We start from the raw sequence: 23,434 nt of genomic DNA, 5'->3' as shown, positions 1-23,434 counted from the left end.
AGCGGCGGGGCAGAGTTGGACGCAAGGGACCGCAGCATCCGTTGCCGAGGAGATGACAGACGGGAGGACGGGCCGGTAGCTCGCCGCCCAGGAACTTTCCAGACAGGATGCCCGGCGATGAGCCCCACACGCAGGCGGCTGTCTGCATGTGCCCAGCACGTCCAGGGCCACCTTGTGCATCTATCTCAGCAGAGCTGGAGAGTGACAATGAAGTGTCCTGCCGATGGGAGACGTCACCGTAAGTGACGTCCGGCCCGCGGCTGAGTCCCGTGGCTGAGAAGAGCCACCTCGTGATCCCCGACATTCCTCTAGGTGTCTCTGAAATGGCGGAGGGGAGAAATGGAGAGCTCTTAAGTTATTCCCGGTTCGTTCGTTCTTTTCCCCTACTTTGAACCTTTCCGGAGCCCCGTGCATGCGCATGGCCCTTTAGAGTAGCTGTGCACAGTCCCAGGGGGCAGACGATTAAAACCAGCAGTTGGTCCCAGGGCTAAGTAGCAAAGAGGAGATGTTCTGAAGGGAAATTTTCATGTTCACAGCAGTTTTCCTCATTTAGAAACCCTGAATGAGGACTTTAAAGAGCAAACTGAAAGTAAGCAAAGTAGTACGTACGGGTGCTGGAGACACCCGGGACATTTGCAGAGCTGGAGCAGAGCCAGTTAGGAGTGGTCCCCTCTCCCCAGCCACTTCTCTGTGCCTCCGGGACAGAGGACACTGTGGAGAGGGAGCTCCCCCTCGCATGAGGTCCTCTCCACACTGCTTCACAGAGGGACATCGGTTCAGCTGTCTGGTGGAAATGTCCCAGGGATAAAACGTGGTTTTAAATTTATGTTTGAACTTGGAATGTGGCTGTGGCTGGCGACAGACACGCCTGAAAACGGTTGGTCTTTGCAGAGACTGTTGAAAACCTCCAAAAGAAAAAAAGCAAAAAAGCAGACTTTGATGTGAATGTGAAATCAGTGTGGGTCTGTGATACTTGAAGAAGTCTTTCCTTTAAGTTGGCTATTAAAGTCACTGTTTAATTTTTGTGTGTGTGTGTGTGTGATGGCATTATCTGTCCTTCCTGTAGTCTTAATTTTTTTAGTTCTGAGGTAGGTATTCAGGGCTCTGATCGTTTCTGTCTCTTCTTTGTCTCTGTGGGAGGCCCAGCTGGGTGATCCCTCATGCCTCCCCCCACGCAGCTCTTGAAGTCCTAGTTGAAACGCTGGGGCTTTTGTATGCAAATCCGAGTAGTAAGGCTGTCTCCCTGTAGCCTCCTGGAGAGGGTGAGACAGGGCTCATCCCAGGGTGGGCACGGGGAAGAGCGGGCTCAGGAAGACCATTCTCGTTTCCCCAGAAGAACTTGCTGCACAAGGAAAAAGAAGGGTTAAGATTTAGGGGCACATCCTCTCAGTTACAGCAGACTTTTACGGGCAGAAGCAGCAGCCTCCCGTGATCTCTGACTCGGGGGCCACAGTGGAGAGAATTTGGAGAGTGAGTGAGGTCAGGTGGGCGTCTCGGGAGAAAAATCACAGAGAAATACTATAAGTATGTGCAGTTGGGCAGAAAAATCAGCATCTGCCGCTTTTTGTCTTCTTTTCTAGTTGTTGTGGATCCACAGAAAATCGTCTGTGTGCACACACGTGTGTGTGTGTGTGTGTGAGAGAGAGAGAGAGAGAGAGAGAGAGAGAGAGAGAGAGAGAGAGGACTGAGTTCTGGGCAGGACAGGAGCAGGACCTCTCAGCAGGAGAGCTGATGGGACAGACCAGTGACAGCCAGCACCCCTTGGAAAGGCACAGATGCAAACAATACAAGTTGTAATGTGGGGGGTGGGGGTGTCCTTGCTTTTTGCCTATTCCCTTCCTCCGAGCTTGCTCACTGAAAGAGAGAGCCAGCCTTGACTGGGTCTCTTCTTGTCGCCTGGTCATTGTTTTCTTTATAGCATGACGGTATTCGCGTTTCCTGCGATGTGTTAGCACGGACACAGTGGCAGTCGGCTCCCTTAGAGTCTGCTTCATCCCATCTGGAATTGGGTGGGTGGGTGTGTATTAGGGATCAACCCTTGGGAGGATGGAGGGGAGGCAGGACTGGGGTAGAAATAACACATATACATAACAATGGACGTCGGACAAAGCCTCAGCCTGTTCCATGGGCAGCTCTGAACATGGAGGGGGGGCACAGACAGCTGTCTAGTGTCGGACCTAAGTGGTCAGGCTGAAGGCCACAACAGGTACCAAGGCTCACCACCATGTCCTTTGCCGCTCATTCTAGAGCCCCTGGTTCTCAGCCAGCGCCTCTGCCGGTCTGTGGCTGGCTGTGTGGTGGCACCCAGGTCATCAGGCCTGGGGTTTTAAGCGTTGGTCTCCACGCCCTTCTCAGACAGGACTAGTCTATTTATTCTTGCACTTCGGCAAGAGAACACCAAGAGGTACCCCAGGGGGTCCCTGGGACCCCACACACTTCTCCCCACCACCTGTGTCACAGCGAACAGACCTCCCCCTGACAACCAGGGCCGATGGTTCCAACAGCATGATGCCCCGCTGATTTCTGGGCACGAGGACCCTGGTGAGCCCAAGTGGCAGCCCCAGCTCAGAATTCAGGGGAGCTTCACTGTGCCTCCGCAAGGTGGGGGAGACTGAGACCCCCACCTTGCGGAGCACAGAGCTGTGGTGACCAGAAGCACGGTTTCTCGGTCAGCCATTGGATGGACAACAAGGGAAGCCCATCCAATGAGCCTTTCCGCCTCATGCTTCTGACCCCTGAATTCTCCATCAGGAAACGATCTGTGGGGGACAGAGCACGATGGGAAGGCATTTGCTTCCATGTGTATCTGCCTCCTGAGGGAGGGCCGCCCACCCCATAGAGCAGTGGTTCTCAACCTGTGGGTTGCAACCCCTGCGGGGGTCGAACGACCAAAACACAGGAGTTGCCTAAAGCCATCGGAAAATACATATTTATTATACAATACATTTCCGATGGCTTTAGGCGACCCCTGTGTTTTGGTCGTTCGACCCCCGCCAGGGTCACGACCCACAGATTGAGAACCGCTGCCATAGAGCATCCTCTCTAGCTGAGCCGTGGCAGCCCCTCCCTCCGGTGCCCCCGCCAGACTGGCAGCTCCCATGTGGCTGTGACTGGTCCTGTCCTCACCCTTCCTCTGCTGGGGGGCGGCCAGTCCCTCGAGGAATTATGTGGGATCCACGCCAGTGGCTCAAACCCTCACGCACCTGAGGTGGCGGGGCTGCCCAGGACCCCTGCTTGCTGGCTCCAGCTGGGAAGCGATTTGGATACTATTCCAGGCAGAGATATTCCAGGATCAGGAGATAGAGCCTGAAGTACCCTCAACCACAGAGCAGCAGCAGGGTGCTCGCCTCACTCGGGGAGTGGGGGAATCTCGGGGCCCGACCTGTGTTGAGGACAAGCAGTGACACGTTCAGGGCCACAAGACAATGGAGCCAAGGTGTCAAGACCGGCACCCTGGGCTCTGGGCTCTCCTTCCTACATCTTACAAGGGTCCTCAGACTCCTGGCAAATGAGGCCGTCTGTATTTTCTGCAAGTGGAAAACGGTGGGCCATAGCTCTCTACATTGGTAGCTTTTATTTAATTGATAGAATTTTATTCTCATTCTGTCTCTAGGTAGGTCTAATTATATATAATTAAGTAATGAAATGAGTGGAAACTCTAGACTAGGTGTCAGACACCGGGAGGCAGTTACTATACATTATTTCTAATCCGGGCAATAACTCTGAAGTTGGGAAGGAAATAGTCCCATTTCACAAGAGAGAAAATAGAGGTTGACTGGGGTCAGTTTTCCCCATTCACGCTGCTTACAAACATCAGAGCTGGGGTACAAATGAAGATAAATCTCACTCCAATACCAGCTTTTTCTGCTATGTCCTATTACAACTGGATGCAACTAATTGCTAATGACTTCCAAATGTCATCAGCTATAAAGTGCGTAAGGCACGGTGCTCACGAGACAAACATGAGTTCTAATTACTCTAAGAAATGAAAAAAAAAAGCTGATATTTGTATTTATGTTTTGGCATTTGAAAATCACTAAGGGAAAGTCTTCTTTCTCCCCAAATAATAAATATTGCTTTAATCTTGAGTTAGCAATGCAAAATTAAAAAATTAAAAAAAAATATGTCCTGATTATGAGCTTATGAGCTTGTGAACTTGAGCGAATTACTTGTCTCCCCTTATTTCAGTTTTCTCAGCTGTAAAATGAAGGAAACCTTCATTTTTTCACCTCACAGGGTGATTAAAGGAGTTAAGGGTAATAACACCTGCAGTATTTGCATGATTAGTACGTGTTAATAAAAGTTGCCAAGATTTTATTGTATAACATCCTATGCTGAAGAGTTTCTGCTTCAAACATCTAAAATATGATACTTGAGAATTCCGAAATCATGTAAATAAGAGAAATTTACTTCAACCATTAATCCTGTTTGCTAAAACTTAGAATTAGAATTACAATGAAAACGTATCATTCTTAGGACACATACAATAAAGCAGATGGTAATCTGGCAGCCCCTGGCTTTAGTCTCACCAACGAATGTTTTCTGTTTATCTCACATCGTTCTAAAATTTTTTGAACTGTCATTTTAAGAGCTTCTATAGAAAAAATGCAGATTCCTGTTTGTTTGTTTGTCTGGTTTTTTTCCCCTTGAAGGAGCTTGTATTAGTCAGGATTCTTTAGAGAAATAGAATGTTGAGTTGGCTCATGGGATTTGGGAGGCTGAGAAGTCCCACGATCAGCCGGGTGTCTGGTGCAGACCCAGGGCAGCAGGGACATTGCGGAGGACGATCTGCTTTCCTCTGTCTACAGATGCCAGCATTAGCCTCCTCCAGAAACACCCTCCCAACCCCACTCAGGAATCACGTTATGCCAGATTTCTGGGTGTGTCATGATCGAGTCAAGTGGGCACCTTGACATGAACCATCACAACGCAGAAGCCCTGGCAACTCTGGGTCTGCATGTCCACCTGGTAAGAGCGCGGGGCAGCTAGCTGAGCCCTAACTCAGGGCACCTGGTCTGCGCGGGGCAGCTAGCTGAGCCCTAACCAGAGCACCTGGTCTCTGTCCTGCCCAGCCATCCTGCTCTCTCTCACCTCAAGGGCTAGCTGGCTGGCTGTATATCTTACCTTACCCAGCTGCCTACCATGGAACCTTAAGTGTATGGCCCCCTACTCTAAAACAATTACCGAATTTTTCACTCCATAAGACACACCTGACCATCAGACACACCTAGGGTTTTAAGGAGGAAAATTAAAAAAAAATATTCTGAACCAAATGGTGTGCTAAAATATTTAATAAAATACCGTATTTTTCACTTCGTAAGATGCACGGGCATTTTCCCCTCCACTTTTGGGGGGAAAAAAGTGCGTCTTATGGAGCGAAAACTATGGTAAATATGTTCTAGTTTTTAAATTGGTTTCTCATGGCAGAGTAACATATATCTGAACCTAGTTTAGCATAATTAGCCTGATGACACTTCAAATGAATAGTTTATTTGTATACTGGTTAACCGCGTCATCCACCGAGCTGCCTTCCACAGTCCTCACTGACCCTCCTCTCTGCCAGACACCGGAAGGTTGGGGAGAGGACACTGAACTTTCTCAGACTTGGAAGTCCTTCGCCCGTATGTTTTTATTCCCCCCTGATAATCTGGGAACCTGAGAACAAGGTGAGTTTGGGTTTGGGGGAAAGGGGGTGAGATAGGGCTGCTGCAGGGTTTTGAATGTCCCATCCTGTTTTCTTGCTCCTGCAGGTTTGCCCGGCGCTCCCTGCTTCCCTGGCACAGAAATCCCGCCCGGCAATGCGGCAATGCGGAGGAGAGTTCCACACAGGTCAAGCTCCTTCCGCCCCCCTCTGAGACTTCAGCAAATTAATTATGCTCTCGAGTCACAGCGGGGAGCCCGTTTGTTACCACCATGTATCCTTTCCCCGCATTTTGTAGAATAGATTTTTTTTTATAGCCCTCAGTTTCATAATATTCCCTCTGGCTACTCCTCTCCCCAACCTTCCGGTGTCTGGCAGAGAGGAGGGTCAGTGAGGACTGTGGAAAGACGAGTAAGGAAGCAAGGCATTCAGTGATGGGCAGGATGGATGGACAAAGAATAAGATCTTTTTTTGTATTTTTCTGAAGTGAGAAGCAAGAAGGCAGACAGACAGACTCCCACATGTGCCCAACCGGGATCCACCTGGCATGCCCACCAGGGGGCGATGCTCTGCCCATCTGGGGCATTGCTCTGTTGTAACTGGAGCCATTCTAGTACCTGAGGTGGAGGCCATGAAACCATCCTCAGTGCCCAGGCCAACTTTACTCCAATGGAGCCTTGGCTACAGGAGGGGAAGACAGAGAGGGGGAAGGGGGAAGAAACAGATGGGCACTTCTCCTGTGTGCCCTGGCCAGGAATCGAACCCGGGACTTCCACATGCTGGGCCAACGCTCTACCTCTAAGTCAACCAGCCAGGGGAAAGAATAAGATTTTTTTTAAATGTTGTTAAAATGACCAAACACTCTAAATCTATTTGGACTTCCATATTTTTTCGCCAGACTGTGACTGAGGACTTTCTCTCCTGTGAGTCTGGATTGCTCGTTTTGACTTGGGGAGGATCAGAGGAGAGAAAGTGAGAGAGAGAGAGAGAGAAAACTAAGGTCTAAGCCCTTGTTCTGAAGCGGTGCAGAGTCTGAGGAAGTGAGTGCAGGAAGTGAGCACAGAAGGGGGGCATGTAGGAGGGAGCAGATGGGAGGTATGATGTGTGGGAGGTGAGTACAGGAAGCGATATGGGAGGAGAGAAAGTAAATTTGAGAGGTGAGTATAGACTGATCATCCCACTGAGGGATATCACTCTGGGGCACCCCGCCCCCTGCTGGGGGCCCCTGGGAGGATTGGACCTGCAGCCGCCAGTGAGCAGCTCCCGGAGGATGGGGACACCGGGTTGTTAGGGGTCACTGTCTGTCCTCCTCTTGTCTATCTGAGCAACATACAAGAGGAAGGGGACAAACAGCTCTGGAGACGAGAGGAGGTGACGCTGAGGCCATCTCCTAAGGCTGCAGCTTTCAGGGGAATGGATGACGTCAACATGAGGCTGAAGAGCAGAGTCACCTTCCTTCTGCCTTTTGGTGAGAAGAGGGGGCCCGTCTGTCCAGCTCCTGGGGCCCCGGAGGCACTGGCAGAGCAGATGAGAGGCCATGCAGGGTGACCACGGGCGGAGGAGGAAAGCGCTCTGTCCACTCCCACCCTCCGCAGTATGTGGAATCTGCCCGGAGACCCTGGTGGGCTGTCTCCAAGGGTGGCTGTGGTCAGCCAGTCTGTCCTCTGGGCCCGTGGAGGGCAGCCATGTGCCTTCACCTGTGTTCCGAAAGGCCAAGCCGTCCACTTCGCAGCTGCTAGGTCAGCATCCTTAGCAGATGGGTTTTGCAAGCTTTCTGCGCCCCTCACTGTCATCCTGTCCCCAAACTCCCAGAAAGCCGTGGGCCAAAGCATTGGATCTGAGGGGTTCTCTGAGCAGGAGAAAGGGTGGTCCACAGCTTCCATCCCCCTGGGGCATAGGCCTGGCCCTGGATTCCATGGTGGAGCAGGGGTCAGCCCTCCAGGGGACCTGCTGCAAGGACCCAGCTGACCGGAGCCCTGTCGGGCTGTGCTCTTAAGAAGCCACTGGCTGTGCCAAAGCCTCTCTACCCTGGGGAGCATCACGGCCTCGCACCCCCTCAGTGCTTCTGCGGGGCATCAAACCTGAGCAAAACCCCATGAAATGTTGGTCCCAATTACGCCCACGGGTTATGGCCATCCTGGCCCAGCCCTCCAGGACCACGGCCAAGATGCTGAACACAGTCCACGCCCTTCAAAAACCCCAGCCTTTCCAATCCGTGCTGAAGATGGGATTTAATTAAATGTTGTGTGCTCAACACTGGTTCAAATTAGTTTATCCGTTTCTGACGGTGGTCTCCCCCACGTGAGCCCAGCATATCCGCGGTGGCAGAATGTATGGACCATTAGCCGTCCGGGATAAAATACTTTCATGGCATTTCAAATTTGGAAAAAAGAAAAAGAAAATAAAAATGACTGCCCTTAAATTGGTAAACCAATTCCAGCCACCCTCAAGTCTTAAAAAGCCAGACATCTTCTTAAAAAGTCTTTTATGGGCGCACATGGCGAAACGGCTGCAAATATTATTGTTTGTGCATAAAATGAAAATCAGTGCTTTTGTGCTCACCTGTAAGCTCCCCCTTGAAAGCCAGGCGATTGCATTAGAAACCTGCAATTCTCAACAAAAAAAACAAAAAAACAAAAAAAAAAAAGAGGAAAGTTCAGTGCTGATGGCTGGATATTTGGACCTCCCAGGGCAAACATTAACCGGCTGAGGGGCCCTCTGGAATGTAATGAAGGGAACAATACCGGGCCCGGAGCCAAAGGCAGCAGCCCCCCAGCGCCTGCAGCCCCGCGATTTGCCTCCTGGTAATTGGAGCCGCGCGCGGGGGGCCCCACCGGTGTTTCTGTGCGACTGGGAATGACACGCTGTGATCCTTGACTCAGCCAGAGGGATTTGAGGGGAGGGGCTCTCTGGCAAGACAGCGAGGCCTTTCCTCTGCACCGTCCTTTCTAGAACACGCTGAAGAGATCAGGAGGGAAGACCCCAAGTGGATTACATTTGATCCCGTGAAGTCAGGAGTGGAAGCTCTTGAACCGCCGTCATGATTGTATTCTGTTTCTTTATTATCATTGCTATTTTTTTTGGGGGGGGGAGCATACTTTCTCATCATGTCCCACCACCCAGAAAGCACAGACAGAAAGCAGAAACTCGAAACGGCTGGCGTTCGGGCAGAAGGGCACCCCAACATCGCACTCTTGACGGGAGGTCCGAAATCCTGACAGCTGCAGAAATTGTACAGTCGGAGTTCGGGTCCCTGGGGGGTGGGGGGGAGCACCACAGACTGATGGTATTAATTCTGTTTGGAACGGTTAAAATAAGAAAAGGTTAGGGGGGAGAGGGTGGCCGCGTGAAGGGGACCTGCCTTTCCTTCCTGGAAACAAAGAAAGATCGCCTGTTCTTCCCTCGTGTCCTTGGAATGTCGCTTCCAACCTTTTGAAACTGTATCTGATTATCCACGTGGCAATTAATCATAATTAAGCAGGCCCGAGGTTTAGAGAGGTACCAGGAAGGTGGCAAGGAGCTGGCGTGGGTCCTGAGAACCTCTTCTTTTACTTTTTTTTTTTTTTTTTTTTTTGGAGCCGTGGGGAAGTGCGGAGAGGCTGAGGGAGGGTTTGGGGGGGGCATTTGCAGGATGGAAGAGGCCCAGGCCTCTCCCCTCCCCTTTCTTCCCCTTTCTTTGGGGATTGCAGCTTCCTTGCCGAGTTCCAAGGCATCGGACGCCAGGTAACAAATTACCTTTCTAATGCCAAGTGATTTGGATTCGTTCTTATAAACCAGATTTTCCCCCCCATTTATTACAGGAAAACATTCAATCCTTATGCGCTGGCACTGGATCTGGGCACATGGATCTCTCCTCTACCCCCTCCACCCGCCTCCAGTGAGCATTTTAAAAGCTTAGCAAGCCCAGAATGCCGTCTTATTAAATTTTTTTTATATATTTATAATTAAAATATGGGGCTGGCATTCAAATGGCTTTAACAGATGTAATCGGACACGCAAGGCTCTCGCCAGCCCGGGTCAGGAGAGAGACAATGGCTTCTTTAAGTCCGGACCTCAGCTCAGGTTTCTGTTTGCACTTGGGCCCAATTTGTACTGTTCGTGATTAGGTTTAAGTCAGTTGATGTGCTATTTATTTAGGAGAATTGCCACGGCAGAGTATTACCCGATTCCCTCTACAAGGCACTGCCATGAGGCGGTTGCCTGACCTGCCTGCCATGACCTCACGGCTATACAGTGTGCCGTGCTGGCTTGTCACCAGCAGCCACGGTGGGAGGAAACTGGCTTTCCTGGTGACATCTGAAGGTCTCCCACTGGGCTGGGTGTTTGAGTGAGTGTTGTGTTTACAGAGAGAAACAGGAAGTCCATTCTAGATCTCAGACCTGGATGTAGCTGAGCCACCGAAATGAAGGGCTGGATTCACTCTGCAGCCCAATAGGGCGACAGTATTCTTTGACTCTCTCTGATAGACACAGAGACAGAGTAATGAGAGGGGCGCCTGCCTTCAAAGGCCCCCAGGGACATGAGCTGCATGTGGGAGGCAACATCTGCCCAGAAGGGCAGGGGACAGTCAGTCTTTCTCCTAAATCACTGTGACACTCTGACGCGTTACTGTACTGCCCACAAAAATTAGGGGATAGTTCAGCATGAACAGGAAGCAATACAATATCCCCTCACTTTTATGAGCGGTGTGTATCAGTTTGTGCAAGCCAAGAAGGCTTATATCCCAAGATGTAGCCACTCTGTTGATGACTGGGTGCCCTCGTGTTGCATTTGACTTCAACCACAAGCCAAAGACTCTGTTCCATGCTGTCCAAAAATCCACCACGTGATGGTAATATTCGCTCACCTGCGCCCTCGCTGGACCGCCGCAGGCTCCCCGGCGCACCCGGCTCCCTGTACCCCGTTCCCTTTCCTGAGCCGACATCTGGTCAGCTCATCCTGGCCTCTTCCTGTCCGCGTGCCTGTGCCCACGCTGTTCCTCACATGTCTCCTTCCTTCCCATAGCCCGGCCCCCAAATTGAGACCCACCTCCTCTTAGAGTTTCCTCTGCACCCCGCTCCCTCTCATGTGAGAGCAATCTGTCCTTTGTCTAGTTCTCCAAACCTGCATCTGACCTTGAACTCGGTGGGGGGTGGCCGACCTCATTCAGGCTGCTTCTCCACGCAGACATCCTGTGACTATTTCACACGGGACGCTCGCACATCTATTCTTCTTTCCCCTCCAGGAAGGCATTATTGTCGCCCTCCATCCACAGACCCTATTCTGCACTTTGATCTCATCGAGCGAGCATCCCTCTTGGGCAGAACGCGGCCAGGGGCTGGGGGCAGGGTAGGGGCAGGAGCTAGATAAGAACTGTGCTGTTCCATCCCCAGACCCGAAGCTCTGGACTGTTTCAGACCAGGGTTATCCCCACCTCTCCTGGGGCTTTAGCGAATCCAGGGGGCATCCTTCTCTGCATTGTCCTCACCTCTCACACAGGGCCAAGCACACAGTAGGTACCATGGAGCACCCTGTCCGCTAAGGGAGCCTCTCCCCCCACCCCCCATGAAACGTCCCGCTGAAGGTGGGTGCCCTGTTCTTAGCCTCGCCTGGCGTCAGAGCCTACCCCGCCGAGTTTCACCTCCTGGGCGCCCCTTCCCCCACGAGGATGAAGCCCATTTTCCAGCTGATCCTCCCCACCCCGTCACCGGTGGGGTTAGACGCCGCCGGAGAAATAGAGGGGCTGCCAGGGGCCGAGGGAGCCGGGGGTCTGTGATTTGCAAAACCTGCTTTTCACTCTGAGAAAAGGGCCTGGTCTCCAGACTCCTCTCTCGTTCCATTTCATATACGGTGTTCCACGTGACCAGCAGCTGGAAATCGCATAAAGATAAATTAATAACCACAATTCAGACCTTTTCCAAAAGAAACAGTTATGGGAGAGGGAAAGAAAAGAAAGAACGAGAAGAAAACCAAGTGTGACTCATGGTCTCTGGCGCGCACAACTTCCCGTTTTCCTGAAGGTAATTACCGCCTTGTTTGCCTTTGTTCGCCTCAAAAACAGATTAGATAAACAATGTTGCAGAGAAAGGGAAACATGGAATTTTTTTTTTTATAAGTGAGTATAGGTTCCTCTTTATTGCCCTGCAGGTCTGGAATGACCATTTTATTTCTGGAGTTGGATTTTTTGTTTTTTAAACATGATTCTGCAATTGTTTCTCTGGCGCCTCCTTCCTCTCCTTGGGGGGTTGGAATGTTCTAGGCTGTGAGGGTGCATGGGCACACAGCACTTGAGAACCCAAAGTCCCCTCTGTCTGGATCCCCGAGGTGAAAGAGTCAAGTGGAGGTGACCAGTCCCAGTGAATTTGATGTCGTGAGTTTGCACTTCCCAGGCTAAGCCCTTCTGTCCCAGGGACAAAACTCTAAAGGCAGCGTGGGAGCCACACATTGACCTTGGCCTCAGGGGTCTCTCTCACTTACCCAAGGTCCAGGCTCTAAGCCAGGGGTCCCCAAACTATGGCCCGCGGGCCACATGCGGCCCCCTGAGACCATTTATCCGGCCCCCGCCGCACTTCTGGGAGGGGCACCTCTTTCATTGGTGGTCAGTGAGAGGAGCACATTGACCATCTCATTAGCTAAAAGCAGGCCCATCTTTCCCATTGAAATACTGGTCAGTTTGTTGATTTAAATTTACTTGTTATTTATTTTAAATATTGCATTTGTTCCCATTTTGGTTTTTTTTTACTTTAAAATAAGATATGTGCAGTGTGCATAGGGATTTGTTCATAGTTTTTTTTATAGTCTGGCCCTCCAAGGGTCTGAGGAACAGTGAACTGGCCCCCTGTGTAAAAAATTTGGGGACCCCTGCTCTAAGCAATTGTCTATATTTTTAGCAGCAAAAACTAAGCCCCCAAATCTAGACCCAGACCTCCTCTTCCAGAACGCTGTCAGTGAACCTGTGTCTCCCCTGTCTTCTTCTTCCCCTGCCTCACCGGGGGCTGTGCGGTGACACATTCGTCTGGGGTTGTCCTTGTGTGAGCCCAGTCACCTCGCTGGTGACTGCCGCCGGGCCCTGGGCCGGCTCCCTGGTCACACAGCCCCTTGGTCTGGGAGATGGGGTGTGGACACCCCTCCCACACTACGGCCCACCCTCCTGTGTTGGTCACGATGGCAGCTTCACTTTCTCGGGAAGAAATCAGATTGGCAAATGGTGTCATCTGCAAGTGGTGAGGGCAGCAGGCAGAAAGGTCCCTCTGGCTCAGAGCTGTGGGTGCAAAGTAGAGCCCTCACCTCCTTCATTCCACAGACCCCCGCCGCCCCTCCGGGGGCCAGCTCTGCGCACTGCTGTGCTGGAAACACTGTGGACAGTCCGAGGACTAACGTGGAATAGCCACCATCCTGCAACAGATCACGCCAACGAGGCACACGCTTCCACACGCCTCATCTTGTCTCCACATCCACTGTGGAAATGGAGCATGTGAGAGTTCCCCACGGTTCCCCACTGAGGACACTGAGACCCTGGACGACTGACCAGTGGGATTAGAAGGGCTGGAAGTGACCAGGGGTGGGCCAATATGTTTGGAAGGCACATCTGACCCTTGCTGGGTTCCGATCCTTGTCTCTTTTGTTTTGCGTCTTTCCCTGTCCTCCCTCCAGATCCAGCCTGACCACTGATGCCTCCGTGCACGCTTCCTCCCTCAGGCTCGAGAGGAGCCAGAACGGACGCAGGCCGCTGGAGGAAAGGCAGAGGCAAAGGGTTCCGCCCCCGGAACCCCCGTGACATCCCCTGAGCAGGGAGGACTCTGAGGGACACGGACATCAGCCGGCTTCTCCTCGAGAGAAACACGAGGGCCGGCGGAGGGGGTGGCCTGGGAGAAGGACAAGGGAGACCGCTGAGACGGCACACACGCTTAGCTATGGGGAGGAGGACAGAGACCTCCCGCCGCCCTGACGGTTCACAGGGCTGCCGCTCGAGGCGTCGTGAGCATGACTGTCTCCCCTGGTGGCTGTGCTCTCGCCTTGGAGCTACGGCCTCCAATCTGCTCCGTGGGCTTCTCTTGTCATTGTCACTGGTGCTTGGGTGTGTGCAGAGCAGGAAGGCTGATGGTCGGGGTGGGGCTGGGGGTGGGGGCAAGCCCAGGGCTGCACACACCTCTCCAACGTCCACAGCGAGAGCCCACAGCCAGGACATGGCCTTCCCTTGGCCGACTGCGTTGGGAGAAACTCAATTTCCGAAGGGACTCCTCCTTGTCAGAGGCGACCTTTCATTGCTTGAGAGACATCCCGGACATTTAGCTTTCCGGTCAGAATATTGGATACCTAAGATTCACCTCTTCCCTCCTTCTACACTGGGCTTTCTAGTGTGGACCAGCGTGGACCCCGTGCAGAGTTCAACAGCAACCCCGTTTCCTGGACTCTTGAGTTCACCAAACTTTGGACAAATATAACTTTCTGTCTCTGAGAATTAAAAAAAAAAAACTGCTCTTCACTGACCCATGAAAAAGACTCCAAAAACTTCTGAAAACCGAAAGACCTGCGGAAAGCACTGTTTGGATGCCATGATGACTCAGAACTCAGAAACCCACGATGACATTTGCCACATTCGTTATAACGGATGGGAAAGTTTTTGGCAGGCATGCTTTATTCCGGAAACGATTGTATTTTATTTATTTTCTTCTGTAAAGAAATCCTGACACGCTGCTGAGCGTGAGTCAGCGTGCTCCTACGCGTTCTGGATCCTTCGCTCAGCCATAAAAGCCTGCATGCTTCACGCGTTTCCCCTGAAAGGTGGGAAGAGCGGGGGCCACGGAGAAGGTTCTGGATGCCGCACGGGCGCGCCTGTGTGGTCCGCGCTCGGCGCCCCGGTAACCATGGTGCGCTTGCGCACCTTCTCTCTGCAAGCAGTTTACGGTGCGAGGGAAACACGGGGTGGCTGGCTAAGTCTTCAGGGGCGGGGAGGAGTTCCAGCCTCGTTCACGCCTTAGCAATAATCCTGCAATATATTAAGGAGAAAGTACAAAAACATATGCTGGGGAGGAGGCAGGGGTCCCCGGCCGGCTCATTCATCACATTCCCAGCCCACACCCCGGGGGACGCTCTGCCACGGGGGCCTCTCTGGGGCCTCGTGCAACCAAAACACGTTCTCACGCTGCCCCCTTCTTTTCTTCGGAGAATCAAGTCCGCGCAGGAAAAGCCCCCTAGTTAAGGGTCTGGGTCGGACGGCAGGGAGAGGAGATGGACTTGCTCAGGATGGCGTTGGGGTTCATCTGTTTTTTTAAACCACCAGCTGACACAACAGAAGAATGTTTTCTCAGAATCACAGAACGTACACCCTTTACTTTGGGAGCGGAGGGTTGGGGGAGAGTTTAAATAAACATTAAAAATTAAATTCCATCTAGAATGGACAGGGAAACATTGCAAGGCCAGGTTGGAAGTGAGGACAAACCAGCCCCCAGGGGAAACCAGGGCACCCAGATTCAGGGCCGACTCCTTGTCGAGCGCAGCATCTCTGGGTCTGCTAGAGAGAGGCCCCCTTTCGAGCCATCTGTTTGGGGTGATGGGCCGAGATAGACACTGTTTGGGTCGATGGCAATGCCACCCACTTTTCCCTGCGTGGACTAAGGTTTTAAAATGGATCAGTCTTTTATGGAAAGAACAGGGCAGCTATTTCAGACAAACACAGAAATAAAATTGGGTATGAAGTCTCTGAAAATACTACTTTCTCCTACCAATACCTGACAGAAGCAACAGGTGTAGTCTCAGAACCAGTGGGCCTTGGACCCATCCTCTCTTTCCAAAGCACAGCGTGACTTCTGGGCCTGATTTCACCTAGGAGACCCTTGTCTCCTCATCTGAAGCTTTTGGGGATTATCTTACGTTCACATTTACCTAAGTGTGTGTGTGTGTGTGTGTGTGTGTGTGTGTGTGTGTTTCTGACTTCCTGGGGTGTTATTAATTGAACTGCATTATTTTTTAAAAAAGGAGGAAAGAAGAAAGCTTTAAGATTGATTAGTATTGGGCAATGCTGATTGAATCATACTTGTTATTTTACCCTGGAAACATTTGTACTCATTATGATGGGTGGACAGGCTCCTAGAGTGACAACGTCTGGCTCTGTCACACATGTTGATGAAAGATTCGTGTCCTTAGGTCACTCCCTTGTGGAACCAAACTCCCCACAAATGTTTAGGGTTACAGATTGGGCCTGACCAGGTGGTGGCGCAGTGGACAGAGTGGAAATAAACACATCTGGGAGAAGGAACGAAGATCAGTGTGTTACATCCGTGTAGGCGAGCCGGATCATTTCGGACCACGGCACGTAACCTGTGTGACCAGAAGCACAGTCTGGGTCCAGAGTCTGTCCACTGCCCGAGAAGGTTTCCTCTGGCTTCCTCTGGCTGAGGCCCACGTCTACAGCAGATGGCTGACGTGCTCTTCCTGTCCCTGAGCTCCACGTCCACGCAGTCCTTCCGGGGCGTTCGTGTGAGGGAAGCTCCTGTCCCAGCACGTGCTTCTGAGAGTCACCCGCTCCATTATGGCAGACGGTGCTGGCTCCTACACTGTGCCTTTCATGGGCATGCGGCCAGTTGACAAGCCTTACGTTCTCCTCATCCCGTGATGGGGCTCAATTCTCTTAGTGGCTCCAACAGCGTTTTTATTTTTAGCCTCCTCAGGATTTTCTATGCGCGTAATCATGATAACAGTAAATAAAAATAGCTTTAGATCAACTCCCACTCGTGAGAGCGCTGGGTCCTGAAGCATTGGCATTTTCAGTGTTTGGAGGAAACTTCCTACCGCCATCCACAGTGGCTGCACCAGTCTGCCTTCCCACCAGCAGGGCAGGATGGTCCCCTTTCCTCCGCTTCCTCGCCAGCAATTACTGTGTGCTGACTTATTACCGGGAGCTGTTCTGACAGGCGTGAGGTGGTATCTCACTGGGGTTTGAACCTGCATTTCTCTGACGCTTAGGGACGCTGGGTATCTTTACATAGGCCTCTTGGCGATCTGCGTGTCTTCTTTGGAGAAGTGTCTATTTAGGACCTTAGCCAGGTTTTTAACTGAGTTGTTTGTTTCTTGGTGTTGAGTTGTCTAAGTTATTATTTTTTAAATGAAGTTTGGATATTAACCCCTATCAGATATGTCATTGGCGACTATGTCCTCTCATCCAGGGCGTTGTCTTTCCATCTTGCTGATGATTTCTTCTGCTGCGCAAAAACCTTTTACATTGATATAGTCCTATTTGTTTATTTTTTTTTCTTTTGTTTTCCTTGACTGAGGAGATAGATCAGAAAAAAAATATTGTGATGACAAATGTCCGAGCACCACTTATGTTGTCTTCCTAGGATTTTTATAGTTTTGAGCTTAACATTTTAGTCTTTAAGCCGTTTGGGGTTTATTCCTGTTTATGGTGTAAAAAGGAGGTCTAGTTTCATTTTTTTTTTGCCCATATCTGTCCAATTTTTCCAACTCCATTTTATGGAATAGACTATCTGTACCCCATACACCCTATGTTCACTGCAGCATTGTTTACAATGGCCAAGCTTTGGAAGCAGTCCCACTGTTCACCAGTAGATGAGTGGATATAAACGCTATGGTACACATACACAGTGGAATACGACTCGGCTGAGACAAAGAAGGAAATCTCACCCTTTTGAGTCAGCATGGATGGACCTGGAGAGTATTGTACCGAGTGAAATAAGCCAGTCAGAGAAAGACAAGGACCATGTGATTTCACTCAGATGTGGGATCTAGGGAACAGAATGAACTTACATGAAGACAGACTCATAGACAGGCTGACAGCTATCAGAGGGGCCGTTGGAGGACTGGGTGGGGGGTGGGGTATAGAAGGATTGAGCAGAAGTTAAAAAAGAGAGAGAAAAAGAAAAGCTAGAAGAGCTAAAAAAAAAAACAAAACAAAACCAAAAAACGATGAGAGATAGCAAAAGGGGCTGCTGTTGGTGGCTGGAGTAAGAGCTTAGGACCGGTGGGGGGGGGGAGCAAGTGGTCATGGGCACTGGACTCCACCCCTCCCTCGCTGCCCAGAACCCTCTCATAAGCACTCGATAGCCAGAGGGACACTCGGAGGCCGACACCACCAAGAAAATCTAGAAGGAATCACATCAAGTATCATCAGTGATTCTCTCTGGGTGATGGGATTACGCTTTTGTTTTGAATTTTCATATATATATATATATATATATATATATATATATATTTAAAAAAAAACTTAAACAAGCGTGTATTACTTGTGAGAAGTAGAGATAAAGAAGTTTGCAGGAAAAAAATAATAGCTTTACTCTTTCCTTTCCAAACTTCATGGGTTTTTCATTTTCTTGTTTTGTTGAATGGACGTGGTCAGAGCAAGATACTGTTGCCTCCTAGTAGAAGGAAGACACACAACGTTTTACCATTAACTGGGACAGTAGCTTTAGATGTTTTTTTTTTCTTTGTGAATGCCCTTTAGCAGAATGAGCAAGCTTCCTTTAAAGTGTCATAGGGCGTAGTGATTTTGTTCTCGCATAAGCTGGTATTGAATTTCAACTAATCCTTTTCTCTGCATTTATGGAAACAATCTTATGTTTCTCTTGCTTTAGTTGGTTAATGTGGCAAAGTATATTGATTGATTTTTAAATGTTAAGTCAGCTTTGCATTCCTGGCATAAATTTTACTTGCATAAGACATAGGGTTCTACCCTTTCTCTATGTTTCTCAGTTGGATTTGTTAATGTGTTCGCAACTGTTATCCTGTGTCTGTTTATGAAGAGTGTTCATCTTTTACTTCAATTTTTGGTTATCAGTGACCTTGGCCTCACAAAAATGAGTTGGGAAGTGATCCATCCCACTCTGTTTTTGGAGAGAGATTTGTAGATGTAAATGTTTGATACAGTGCACCCTGAAACCACCTGGCTTGTGGGGTGTGTGTGTGTGTGTGTGTGTGTGCTTGCGCGCACATGTGGTGGGAAAATTTTTCATAACAAGCCTACTTGCTTTCACTGTTTAGATATTTTAAATGTATTCTTGTCTTAGCTTTGCTCAGTCATATTTTTAAAGGACTTTGTCCATTTCTGCTAATTTGTGGAATTTATTGGCATAAAGTTGTTCACAATGTTCCCATATTACCCTTTTAATGGCTGCAGCATGAGTAATTAATTTATGACATCTTTTCCTTCACTCTAGGTGTTAGTAAATGTTTTCTTTCTCCTTTTCCCCTAATTAGGCTTGCCAGGGTTTATTGATTTAAAAAAAAATAATTTAAACAAACGTAAATTTATCTGTGTTAATTTTCTCAACTGTTTGTTTTTTTATTTTGATGATTCATCTGATCTTTACTTGTGACTTTCTTAATTAGATTTATGAGACTGTTTGGCTTTTCTTATTTTAGATTCTTAAGGAGAAAACTAATATCACTGATTTTAAACCACTGTGTTTAAAGCTACAAATATTTCACTACATGCTGCTTTTTTGAAACTCAAATGTTTTGATGATTGTTTTCATTATAATTCCAGTTCAAAATATTTTCAAGTCCTCTGAATAATGTCTTATTGAGAAGTGTATTATTTAATTCATAAATATCTGGGTTTTTATAGATATCTTACTGTTATAAATTTCCAGTTAAATACAATTTTAGCTAGAAAACATATACTATCAGATTTTGAAATTTACTGAGATTTTATGGCCCTACATATGGTTTCTCTTGGTGAGCATTTCATGGGCACTTAAAAATAATGTTCCTTCTATGGCTCATGGCTATAACATTTTATAAATTTCAATTATGTCCAGGCAGTTCTTAAAGTTGCTCAGATCTTTTGTATACCTACTAATATGTTATTAAGTGATTATTTCAATTACTGGGAAATAAGTGCTAAAATCTTTTTTTTTAATTTTATATAGAAAATTAAATTTAACAGATTGGCATTGATCTATTAGAGTACATAGGTTTCAGGGAAACATTTCTATAGTATTTGAACTGTTGATTATGTTGTATACCTGTCACTCAAAGTCAAATCATTTTCCTTCTCCTCATATTTGTCCCTACACCCCCACATCCCCCTCCCCTGGTATCCACTTCATTTTCATCTATGTCCATGAGTCTCAGTTTTATATCTCACTGTGTGAAATTATACAGCCCTTAGCTCTCATTGATTTACTTATTCCACTCAGGATAATGTTCTCAAGGTTCATCCATGTTGTTGTAAATGTCACTATGTCATCATTTCTTATGGCTGAGTAGTATTCCATAGTATATATGTGCCACATCTTCTTTATCCAATCCTCTATTGAAGGACACTTTGATTGTGTCCATGTCTTGGCCACTGTGAATAATGCTGTGTTGAACATGGGGGTGCCTGTGCTAAAATCTCAATTATGATTGACCTTGTCTATTTCTCACTTCAATTCTATTAATTTCGCATTATTTATTTCGTAGCTCTGTCCTTATGTGCACTCACATTTATGAATGTTATATCTTTCTGAATAAATTACCTTTGATCATTAGGAAACAATTCTCATTATATCTGGTATTACATTTTCTGAAATTTGTTTTCTGTCATTAATATAGTCATACAAGTTTTCTTAAGTATACTGTTTGGATGCAACATATTTTCCATCTTTTTATCTTCCACCTATTATTTTTTTATGTTTAAATTGTATTTCTTATAGACATCGTAATTAGGTCTTGCCTCTTTATGCAGCCTGACAGTCTCTGCCTTTAATTGGAGTCTTTAGCCCATTTACATTTAATGCAACCATCCTGTTTTTCTTTGACCCAAGAATTTTCTAATCCTTTTTTTCTATTTTTTATCTTATTTTGAGTTAATCTATTTTAAATTCCATTTTTTGGACTGAGTTTTATTTTTCAGATGAGAAGTCAGCAATTGTTTTTTTCTGAGAATTTAATATATTGTTTTTCTAAGACTACTTTTAATTTTTTTTTCTTTTTACATTTGGTTTTAAAAAGTTTTACCCTGATGTGTGTTATTGTGGTTTTCTTTTGATTTATCTCACTAAGGGCTGTTGCATTTCTTAAATCTGCAAGTGGATGTTTTTCATAAAACTTGAAAATAGCCCACCCATATTTTTTTTCAATATTTTCCCCTTATATTGCCTCTCTTCACCTTCTAGGAATCCAACTGTATACTCAGTTCATTGCGTGTTATTTGCCTCTAGGTCACAGAAGTTCTATTTTTTTTAAAGAAATTCTTTCTTCTTAGTGTTTTCCAGTTGTCAAATTTCTATTAGTCTGATGTCCAATTTAGTGATTCCTTCTTCTCTGCTGTTCACCCTGCCGGTAAGCATATCTGCAATAACTTTTTGTTTCAGACGGCTTACTTTTCTGTTTTAAAATATGCCTTCAGTTTATTTATTTATAGATTTCCTTTCACTGCAAAGACTTCCCTTCTGATCACTCTTCACGAACCATTCTACCTTGGAATCCTTCTGTACACATGAAGGTCTATTGATTGCTCCTCCTCTTGATTATGGGTTACATTTTTTCCTGCTTTGTCTCCTGGTTTTTTATGGGGTGCTGATCATTGTCTGTGGCATGTTGTGAGGAAGGAGTGTGGCTAGCTACCTTTATGGTTGTTGGGTTTGATCTGGTGGTCTTTCAATCACTGGTGGACATCCTGACCCTGTCTGCCCACTTTTAGTCCTTGCATGATGGGTATGTTTGGGTTTAGGTGGTGATGCAAGGATATGATGTCTATCTCTAGTCCCATCTCTGTCTATGTCTAGATCTATGCATCTATATCTATATCTATACTTATATCTATATATAATGTATAATATTTGCCCCAGTGAAGAAAGTTCCTGTTTAAAATTTCCTAAATGGCCCAAATGATAAAAAAATAAACAAAACTATAAAGAACATCTATGGTATATAGAGAAAACATCAAAATTCTGCTAAATGATTTAAAAGAAAAACATTCCCTACATTTAGAATAAAGAGGTACTTTAGCAATATAAGTGAAATGCAATTTCCATAAAATTCCAACAGATTTTTTTACCTCATCAAATTCTAAATTTTATAAATATATCATTCTCACGTAAATAAAAAAAAAGTCTGAACAGTGAAAAACTAAATGAAGTGAAAAAAATCTATTCTGATGTTACTCATTATGAAGACTGGAGAGTATAAGAATAGATGCTAATGCATGTTTAAATTTATGAATGATAAATATAAAACCAGTGAAAAAGGCATTGTTGAGCAAATAACTAACCATTTGACATAAAAATCAATCTGGACCTTCAGTTCATTCCTTATATATTAATGTCAATTCCAGGTGGGCCATAAATTTAAAGGTGTAAAATCCAATTAAAATACTAGAGCAAAACATGGAAGAATTTTATTTAGAATTTTAGAGTGAAAAAGGAAAGCACAATGAGAAGGAAACAAAATCCTTGCTATGTCAAGAGGTCTTACACGTCAGTTAGGAGAAGTCATGACCATATATACAAATAGGCACAAGACCTGAATGAACTTCTGATGGACACAGAAATACAGCTGGCTTTTAAACTTTGGGGGCTGGGGGAGGTAGATTAAATTCACTCTTTATTGGAAATAAAAATTAAAATGCAGTACCATTTTTATCTCTTCGGTTGATAAAACATTTTAAAATCTCACTACCTTGTCTGATGAATTTGATTGAAAATGGACATATTTTACACATTTAATGAAGGTGCAAAGTTTGTGTTTACTCTTTGGAGGCAATTTGATAATGACCAACATACCTTTTGAACCAGAAATTCTCCGTAGGCACTTGTGAAGAAAAAGATGTGAAAGAATGTTCATTTTAATAGTAACAAAAAAAGCTCGAAATAAATAATTGGCCAGTAATTGGGTACTTGTTAAATAGTTCTTTTTCTTAAATTCAGTAAATAGAATATAAAAGCTAAATTTGATTGAGAGCTATATGCCATGATATGGAACTTATCTTTAAGTTATATTTTTAATTAAAAAGCAAGATGCACTACCATGTGTATAATATGCTCATTTACGTAAAAACCTCATGCACAGGCACACACACACACACATCTGTGGGTCCTGGAAGGCTGCACACGACGGCTGACGGTGAAGTGGCATGGCTGAGGAGGGAGGGAGCTTTTTCTTTCCCTGTTGTATCCTGTTCTACAGTTTAATTATTTTTTTGGCGTGTGCATAAATTACTTTTTATTAAATATTGTAAAGCTTTATTTATGGGTCCCTTTCCAAATCTGACATTCTATGGTTATGAAAATGGTAATGAGGCAGTGAGATCAGGCAGCTTGTGAAATTTCAGGTCCGTAAGTGTGTCAAAGCTGGGGGGGGGGGAGCACCAGAAAACTTGCTCGGTGCCCCTTAGTCGGAGTCACTTAGTTTGTGAGAGGAATTACTAGTTCTTGCCTCACAGCGTTGCTACAGATTTTCATATACGTGGATGCACATTGTAGATCATTTCCACTCGTGCCTGTTCCTCTCATTGGTTAATGCCATGACGTTGAATACAAAGTAACCTCTTTTGAAGTCTTTAAAGTGAAGGGCATTTTCCTTCCTGAAACTGATAGGTTGTGGTGCACAGAGCCCCGGCTGTGGCTTCCTCGTTGTGGTTGTGGTTCCCTTCTGCAGGGAACGTTGTTCTGCTCTGGACCAGCTGGACTTGTGAGATGCTGTCAATCTCTTTATTCAGGGCGTTTATAGGATCCACTGATTAAAAGGCATAAAGCGTGTAGAGGGTTGTTCGGTCATTCCAGGACACAGAGTTAATCTTGACTCTAGACGAGGGATCATCTGCCATCACACGCAGGTCTCTCTGCAGGATCTGCAGCTGAACAGTGCAGCATA

The sequence above is a fragment of the Saccopteryx bilineata genome, chromosome 7 (assembly GCF_036850765.1).
Source record: "Saccopteryx bilineata isolate mSacBil1 chromosome 7, mSacBil1_pri_phased_curated, whole genome shotgun sequence".
NCBI lineage: Eukaryota > Metazoa > Chordata > Mammalia > Chiroptera > Emballonuridae > Saccopteryx > Saccopteryx bilineata.
The sequence above is the reverse complement of the archived record's forward strand: the minus strand, read 5'-3'. Positions refer to the sequence as shown.